The sequence below is a fragment of the Sinocyclocheilus rhinocerous genome, unplaced genomic scaffold (genome assembly GCF_001515625.1).
Source record: "Sinocyclocheilus rhinocerous isolate Xijiao unplaced genomic scaffold, SAMN03320098_v1.1 scaffold993, whole genome shotgun sequence".
Taxonomy (NCBI): Eukaryota; Metazoa; Chordata; class Actinopteri; order Cypriniformes; family Cyprinidae; genus Sinocyclocheilus; species Sinocyclocheilus rhinocerous.
The window spans coordinates 2,437,235-2,447,147 of NW_015639771.1; positions in this window are offsets into that span (position 1 = coordinate 2,437,235).

The window sequence follows — 9,913 nt, forward strand, 5'->3', positions numbered from 1 at the left end:
AAGGGGCGGTAATATTATAACGAGATAGAGATCCCTTTGCCACGTCACCAAGGGAGCGAAATCAGACGCGCTCATTTTCTCAGACGCTTGCAGAAAAAGGCTTACCAAAACAAAGATACTGGGTTCATCTTTTTCACGTTTCCTTGGTTGGTAGATGCACCGGGGACCTTATTATAGCACTTAAAACCTGGAAAAGTCAGATTTTCATGATATGTCCCCTTTAATTTCCAATGTAAAATCTTGGTTCTGAAGCAAAACCATTTGAGAACCACTGTGGTAGAACTTTAATTAAAAGTAGACTTTTTCCTCTCTCTCAAAAGGCTTTTCTTTCCATTGAGCAGGCTTCCTTTCTTTGTAAATGTAGATGAGAGTCGCCAGTCTTTTGGAACCACAGTCAGGGCCACTCATTTGTTTGTGAGCTAGAGGAGAGAAAGGCATAATTTTACTCTGTCTATGAGAAGAGGTTGCTTTTGATGATGTGATGTGTGTGGCGGCGAGAAGCCGAGGGACGGACGCATAATGTCGAAGATGAATAAGCAAATGCGTAAATCGATGAACTTGGGCGCCGGTTCTCTTTATGAAGCTTGTCGTAAAGCCATCATTTAGGATTTGTGTCGGCATAAACAACCTGTCTTGGCTTTTTATGGGAGGTATGGAGAGACAATTTTGCGGATGACCTTTAGTTTAGTGGCTGTCAATTTATCCTGCTGAGTGAAAAAGCAAAAAGGAAAAAAAATGTAAGAGCAAACGTGCTCTGACAAGGCCGGTTTTCAGAGCAATCCAGAACGTGTTTAGAAATATCGGTCATTTAGCCGAAGTAGCTGCTTCAGGTTGTCGCTGATGGACTGACCTCTCTCGACTTCGCCTTTCAAGACTATTCTCAGGAGGAACCAGCCACATTATTACTACAAATTTAGGCAGCCTGGATAAAACACCTAGTGTGGTTTGCAGGAGTGGGGGAAAAATGTCAGAGTTGCATCTACAGTATATTGTTATTTTTCTCCCCATCAGGTTTCTTCTCAGTTTTGCCATGGCGAAATAGGCTCATTGAGAGGGTGTGCACTTGTCCCGTAGCATAGCTGATGAAGAGCCAGACATTTATGGAACCCCAGGCCACTGTTAGGCCTGGGAATTATGAAACTCATAAAACCAGCTTGACTCCGGCAGCTAAGCAGACATAATGAATGGAGGGCCTTGAGACAGAGAAATCACCAGTCCGAGTTTGGAAATGTCACCCAGACTTTCGATATGATCAAGAGGACGGTCTCTGGCGCCCAAGGTGTCCTCTAAATTGAGCGCTCTGCATATAGAACGCCATGATAAGACGATGACCGATAGAAGCGTTTAACATTTCTATACATGCTGCTACAGTTTTTGCTAATCATCAGAATAATTCACCTATACATCCTCTTATCATTTATTCACCTTCATGTTGTTTTGTATGACATTCGTCCATGGATCATAGAAAGAGAGATTTGGAGACTGAAGAAATGCAATGCAATTATATTTATTTTCCATATTTTGGAGCTTCAAAAAGGATGCAAAGTAATCGAGTCATATGATAGCTTTGTGTGATGAACATCAAAATACTAGATGTTATTTCCTCAAAATGCAGAGATCTACCTCAGCTCTCCTTGGTTGCAATGAATGGTTTGTTCTTTTGGGTCAGATCTTTTAACCAGATTAGTTAACAAGATCTGTTTCCGTGATTTATTCACAATTCAAACTGATCTGGTTCTCAGGTTCAATTCACTGACTCAATGACTCAATGTCCCAGCAGTTGAAGCTCACTAGAGGGAAAGATTATCAGTGAATTTCAGTGTGTTCCTCACAAAACAATATTTTATGACTTCAGAAGACTTTGAATAAAGCACACTGATTTTTTATGATAATTTTATGGTATTTTGGGTCCATTATGAAGCTTGAAAGCTCCGGTTCTTATTCATTGTAATTGCTTTGATTCAAAAACAACCAGCACAGTCCTCTGTACCTTGAAAGTAAGGAAATCCTACTGGTTTGAAACGACATGATAGTGAGCAAATGATCACACACAGTATAATTCTTCTGTAGCTGGACAGACGAATTACATTCTCCTAAATATGACATACAGCAAAAGACCTATAATTAGATTAGCACCCTTATTTTTAATAGAGGATACTAAATCGTGATATAAAATAAACACATTTATTATTATAGTTTTGACATTTATTATTGGAGGATTGCCATAACTGCTAGACAGGATGGTTAGATGCCAGTTGCCTGACAAAATGTATATACCATTTGGGAGATGCACAAAAATACTGGAAAACGAAGACACTGGAACAATTTGTGAAATTCCATTGGGTAATGCAACATTTTGTTTTGTTTTTTATGTTATGTTGTGTTGTGTTGTGTTGTTTTTTGTTTTATTTTGTTTTATTTTATTCATTGATAAAGTGAAGTGTTAATATTTTAATGCATTAAAATATTTTTATATTTTAACATTAAAATATTATTTTGTTTTTAACCCAGGCTCTCCTTGCTAAATGAAACGTATGCCACTAGATCACATCTTACACTTCTTACCATGGGGTGCCAAATGATTCTAAACACAAAATGGTGTTATGAGTATTACATTTAACACTACAAGGGAACACAGTGGTAGAAAATCTAGTACCTTTACCGGGCAGAAGTTGGCAGGAAAAGAGGTTTACATTAGAAATGTCCAATTAAAAGATAAAAGGTTTTGTGGATTTGATCGGCTCAGAGAAAATACATTTTATGCTTTTCATGTTGTAAGCGGAAATTGGTAATGGACAGATGGGCATTCCCATTGAAGTTGTGAAAGAGTACAGTTTTAGTGTAATTGAAGTTTTAATGACAGGTCCACGATCTTTGATCTGGAAGCCAGACCCTTGGAAGAGCAGGCCGAGGAGATCAAGGTAAATTCAGTGGAGGGAGAGGATGCTCTGAGATCACCAATAGCAAGCGAGAACAGAAAGAATCATTAAATCACCCAGCTGTTAACAGGATGGAACAGAAACGCCATCTCCAATAACAGTCTGCCTTCTGACGCTTAACACCCATGTTTACACCTGACCTAGCAGCAGGATGTAATGAAAGCTAAGTGTTGCGGCATGTGTGTCAAACTCTGCTGTTTTCCCTGGTGTATTGTTGGAGAATAGGTTTTTAAAAAATCCTCCTTCCTCTCCTGTGGACAGATAAGAAAGCAAGCAGATATAGGTGGTGGCTTCCAACAGAAGATCAATTTTTAACTGATGCATTAGTTCATCTTTAACTGATGCATTAGTTCATCTTCAGCTCGCCATGAGGAACTGCTTGAGCATAAAGTGGGTATTGGTGAAGTCTTTATGAGCGTATCAGTCATTTGTGATTCAATAATTAGGACCCAAGCACCCAAGGTTTTCTTCTTATTTTCCTGCCTATTCCAACTAGCAGCCCCTAGAACTAGGGCTGGACAATAATTCAATATCAATATGTATCGCGATATAATTTTCACTTTTCATGTTCTTTATCCTGGCTAAAGCACATTAGTTTCAATCTATAAGAATAATCAGCCTACACTACCAGTCAAAAGTTTTTGAACAGTTGAAATGAAGAAATATATCGTGATATAAATTTTGGTCATATCGTCCAGCCCTGCCTAGAACCAAATGACAATCTAATTTGATCTCTAATGTTTGCTAACGTGTATCGTAACCAAATGTATGCTTGAGGCAGTGCTGCATAATAGTTATTAAATATTTTTGATAAATATCATACAGTTTGCATGTAGCATCAACAAATAAACAGTGACACAACATGAGTTCATATCTTAGCGATGCTTCATTGCATGCGTAATGGGTTACTGTCCCTATGGCATAAAACATTATTAAAAAATTATACTGTAAATAAGGTCTAGATTCATGTTGTTTTGCTCGATGTGTGTTTGGAAATATGTAGAATACTATAATTAATTTTTAGAGTCCCCCCCCACCACAATTTTTCCACCATTTTGAGTCAGTGCACATTAGGGTTATAATAGTTTACAAAAACTTATTATTGAAAAATATTTTCATTATTTGGAATAAAATAAAATGTATGTTAAAAAAGATAATTTATTTGATTTCGATTAGTTGCCAAAAAATGCTACTTGAGATAAAATAAACTTTAACTGATATTAAATAAATCAATACATACATACTGTACATTACTGTACAAAAATGTTTTTTTTTTTTTTTTTTCTAGCCCGCATTTTTCTTTTTTTGTTTGCTGCTCCACATCTAAACACCAGGACCTACATTAGTAGATGCAGGTAGATGAATTGCGTACTGGGTCCACCACAATACATGTACAGTTACTGAATGAGACCCATTGTAAGTATCAATGTGTATCCAAACTTTAAAAAAAATACTTCGGTTACAACTACGCTTCATGCCTGAAGACCCGACATATCTCATTGTTTAATTTAACTTGATGTAATAAAAAACGAACTAAAACTGAATTAAAATTGTATGAATAATATATACACAGTAAGCATTTATTATTGCTCAAAGCAGACAACTTTTCTAGACACCAGTGCTTTATTTAGTAAATTATGAGGTCCTGGAACAAGAGCACCCATTCAACAGTGCAAGTATGCAGTGTGACGGGATGCAACAAAACTAAATTGCTCCCATTAAAGTCAATAAAGCAGTCTACATCATGAACTTTGGGCTCTTATGGTGCAGATAGCTTTTTTGATTATGGGAGCATGCCGATGAATCGCTTGCAATGTAGATAATAGCGTATAACAGGTGCACTTCCCAGTCATTAATATTGCATTATGGTAAATGAATGTGTAAATAAATAACGTTGATAGCAAAGATTCTTTTAAGGAAGATAAGGTAGGGAATCCATTTAAATAGGTGCCTGATTCAGCTTGTTGACTGCTAGACATCAGGTAAACACCACTTCATTGCTGTGGTCAGTACTACAACAGGCAAACACAAAGATGCACTTGGCATTTAAGCTGTAGTAGTAGGTTTAATAGCTTCTCTAAAGTGTGATAGGTGAGTTTGATGTCCAGACTGCCATGTTTGAGGACATCTGAATGCTAAAGGCCATGTCTCTGAAGTGCTCTGTGCTGTATGATAGAAATCTCTTATTTAGACTTGATTCAGAAGAGTCATTCATGGATGAGTCATATGGCACAAAGAAACCAAGCTAGTTAGTTTTTCGTGTCAAGCTTCAACAGTGTTATTGTACAGCCAAAGCCTATTCTGTAATTTCTTATGACTTCACACAGCATTTCCACAGTTTTTGCTGAAGACAAAAAGTAATTTAACTCATGTTGACCTTTTCTGCAGCTGTTGGGGCCTTTTGTCACAATGGGAGCCATATGCTACTATATTATATTTAATGGCTTTTCAGCTATAAGCAGTAAATTATTATTATTATTTATAACATAATATAGCATTGCCTGTAATGTATCCCACCAGTGTTTTTTGAGTTTCCAGCAAACATAGATATCACTTAAAAAAACAAACAAACAAACAAAAAACAGTGTATTTGTATTTAATAATAAATGTACTAATGGTATTTTATACAATAAATGATATAAATGTATTGTTCATTGTTAGTTGATAATACATAAAAACAAATGTAACCTTATTGTAAAGTGTTACCAAAATATGAAATTGGAATTTTAGTGCAGAGTAGTGTGCTAGTATTATTTGCAGTATATACTGTTATAGTATTTTTTTGTATTTTAAGTTTCATTTTAATTTTAGTTTGTTTTATTAATTTTATTTTTGTCATTTGCCTATAATAAAAATGGCAAAAGCATAAAAGGACTAAAACTTAAATTATTTTTAGTTGTTCAATTATTTTTATTTCAGTTTTAGTAACTTTAATTAAATTTTAACTTATTTATTTTAGTTAGTTGCCAAGACAACATTTCTACTTTTTAAGTTTAAGTTTTCATCTAATATTTTATTTCAATTACCAAAAACGATTTTTAGTATTTTTAGAATTAGTTAACAATAACAGCACTGGTTTGTATGGAAGCCCGTTTCTGCCACTAAATAAAAGGTAAAAAAAGGCAATTGCGACTTTTTATTTCACAATTCTGACTTTTTTTCTCAGAATTGCGAGTTTATATCTCACAATTCTTAGTTGATTTCTCAGAATTGCGAGTTTATATCCTGCAATTCTGACTTTGTAACTTGCAATTGCGAGTTTATATCTCGCAAATCTGAGAAAAATGTCAGTATTGCAATTTATATCGTGCAATTCTGAGAAAAAAAGCCAATTGTGAAATGCAAACTTGCAATTACGAGGCAAAACGTCAAAATTGTGAGATAAAAAAATCGCAACTACCCTTTAATTTTTTTGTTTTATTTTCAGTGGAAACGAGCTTCCATAGGTTTTAAGAATAAAATCTATTTACAATATTCAAATGAAATAATTTTTTTTAAAAGGTATTTGAAACCAGCATTTAAAGTGCCCCTATTATGCCTTTTCGAATATTACCTTTCATGCAGTGTGTCATGCAGCTGTACGTGAACATAAACTATCTGTAAAGTTGTGAAGCCGACAGTGCACGATAAATAAAGTTATTGTCTATCAAAAAAAAGAGTCGGCTCGCAATCACCTAAACGAGTCGTCAGGAATTCGATTCTTATTCTGTTACGGCTCTATGTCACGAAGTAATACATTTGCATAATGTCTGCTCACGTTCTCTGTCACCAACTTGCCCGCCCACAAACAGTAAAATTTCTGTGTGGTTAACATCATGTCGAGAAGACGCTGTATTCTACGCTGTGAGAGTAAATTAGTTTTATCACATCTTATAATTACCACAAACGTGTTAACACTTACCACTGAGAAACGTCCTGCTTCAGTCGTGCTTGCGAATCTGTCTCTTGTCGATCAGCCAGTTCAACCATTTCATCATCAGACTCCGGCTCGAATTGGTAAGGTACAATCGATACAATCTTTTCTATGTATCGACAAGTCTCCAGGGCTGTCATTCCATCATGGAAATGGGCGTTTCGTTTCCGACACGCGCTGTACGCGGTAGACCAATCCAGAGCCAATCTCTCTACGGCTCTGGACCAATCACAAAGGACTGCGCCATCTGACCAATCACAGCAGTGAGGGCTCACGGAAAGGAGGGGTTTAGAGAGACTGATTCTTTGAACTGCTTCGCACGAGTCATTTACGAATAATTTAGAAATGAGGTAAAATTATATCTATTTTTTGAGAAAACTAATGTTTTTTGACCTTGCATGCATGTAAACCTGTTTTAAGAGCCTCATAAAACAATATTAGCAACCTTAAAAATGGCATAATAGGGGCACTTTAAAGGGGTCATATGATGCGATTTCAAGTTTTCCTTTCTCTTTGGAGTGTTACAAGCTGATTCATAATGTCTGCCCACGTTCTACGTCGCCAACTTGCCCGCCCACAAAAGTAAAATTTCAGTGTGGTTAACATCATGTCGAGAAGACGCTGTATCCTACGCTGTGAGAGTAAATTTGTTTTATCACATCTTATAATTACCACAAACTTGTTAACACTTGACACTTACCACTGAGAAACATCCTGCTCCAGTCGTGCTTGCGAATCAGTCTCTTGTCGATCAGCCAGTTCAACCGTTTCATCATCAGACTCCGGCTCGAATTGGTAAGGTACAATCGATACCATCTTTTCTATGTATTGACAAGTCTCCAGGGCTGTCATTCCATCATGGAAATGGGCGTTTCGTTTCCGACACGCGCTGTACGCGGTAGACCAATCCAGAGCCAATCTCTCTACGGCTCTGGACCAATCACAAAGGACTGCGCCATCTGACCAATCACAGCTGTGAGGGCTCAAGGAAAGGGGGGTTTAGAGAGACTGATTCTTTGAACTGCTTCGCACGAGTCGTTTACGAGTCATTTAGAAATGAGGTAAAATTAAATCTATTTTTTGAGAAAACTAACATGTTTTTTGACATGTAAACCTGTTTTAGGAGACTCATAAAACAATATTAGCAACCTTAAAAATGGCATAATAGGGGCACTTTAAAAGTACTGCTAAAGGAAATTTTGTAACTGGACTGTTGACTCAAAACAGTATAGTTACTGATGCACAGCCCTTGTGACAACTTGCCCCTGTCTTCCATATAATAGGCCTCAGACAAAGATTTATTAATTTTTTATTATAAATATCATGCTTAATTGAAGGAATCATTATAGTCAAGCTTGCATTCAGCCACTCTACTGCATTTTAAAACCACCATCAACGGACAGAATTTTTGATCATATTCTTGTTTGTTCATGTCCTCCCCTGTGGCGTGTGGGAATGTAGATCCTGGTCACGCTGACAGATGAGTTGTGTTTTCCTTCCAGACTGCCTGTGAATTCAAATACTGCTGAAATACTTGCGGTATAGACAGACAAAGTGCCCTTTGATATAGGCTATCGTCTCCGGTTACTTATGTAACCATGGTTCCCTGAGTAGGGAACGAGACACTGCGTCCTCTAGGGGTCGCTATGGGGAACGCCTCACTCACCTCTCATTACAAGTACTCTCGAATGCTTATCAATTCAATACCTGGACCCTTAACAGGGGAAAAGGGATCTGAGATGCTTTGAGAACCAACTCCATTACTGCATTCGGCCCATTTTTCTTCATGAAATCGGTTTACAGGTTTGAAAAATACATGCTTTTATTGCTGCAGAAAAGTGCATCTTTCTGTTAAAGGAAAAAAAGCAACAAAACAAAGGCTGAGTCTGAAAGAATGGCTTTTGTGTTTCTATAAAAAGACATTAGGGCGGAAAGGTTGATGACCCATTTTAGCAAGGGTTGGGTGTTGTATGTTGGATATGAGGGTACCAATGGCCCCGTGAGATAGAGAGACGGCACTAAGATGAATTGCTGTGATAAAACCGTCTCTCTTCTTAAGGAACGCGAACGGAGGAGGAGCTTTTAAAGCCTCTGATGGTGAGGATTTTCCTCACACTAAAGAGACGGATCGCTCTGGAATGAATGGTGTTGGGAAAAGATAAGCCAGCCTGGCTTTTGATGGATATCGTTTGGCATGAAAAGATAGAGAGGAGAGAGTTTCCAAAACCGATGTCAGTGACCTTTTAAGTCACATTAGGTCGAGAGTAAAATGCTGCCGACTCGGATTCATCAGTGTGTTATGTGAGACGTCATTTCATTGCTGTAAGTCAGTATAATTGTGGTCCGTACTACAGCAGGCGAACACCAAGACGTACTTGACATTTAAGCTGTAGTAGTAGGTTTAATAGCTTCTCTAAAGTGTGATAGGTGAGCTTGATGTCCAGACAACCGTATTTGGGGACATGTGAGGGCTAAAGGCCAAGGCATTATGGTGTTTTTTGAGGCATGTCTTTCTGAAGTGTTCTGTTCTGTGTGGTGGAAATCTCTTACTTAGTGTCAATTCAGAAAACAGGATGCGGGCCATTCATGGATGCCATGGATTTGTTGATTTATTATTTGTGGCTTTGTTCACACTGCACTAAATTTGTTTGTTTACTTATTTTTAAGGCTAATAATTCAAACTGTTATTTTACAAGTGATTAAATCTATTTGTAGTAAAAATAAAAAAATAAGTAAAATAAAAAAACAACAGTTTCTTTATACATATTTCTTTCTTTTCTATCCAGTGTGTTGTGATTGGCTGAATACCTCAAGCTTGTGACAGAAATGTTATGCCCCTTACCATACTGTGTTTCCATGTGTCCCGGCGCGACGAGACAAAACCAATAAAACCCATTACAAACGAGGCATTTGTTGCATCCGGTAGGGACATAATTACTGATTATAATGATTTGTACTGTGTTTTTACGCTTTGCTTTGCGTATTGCGCCGCGTAAACAAAAAACCATGTCTGCATTTGTGATCGGAGAAACAACAAACAACAAGCGCTACTCTACACTGC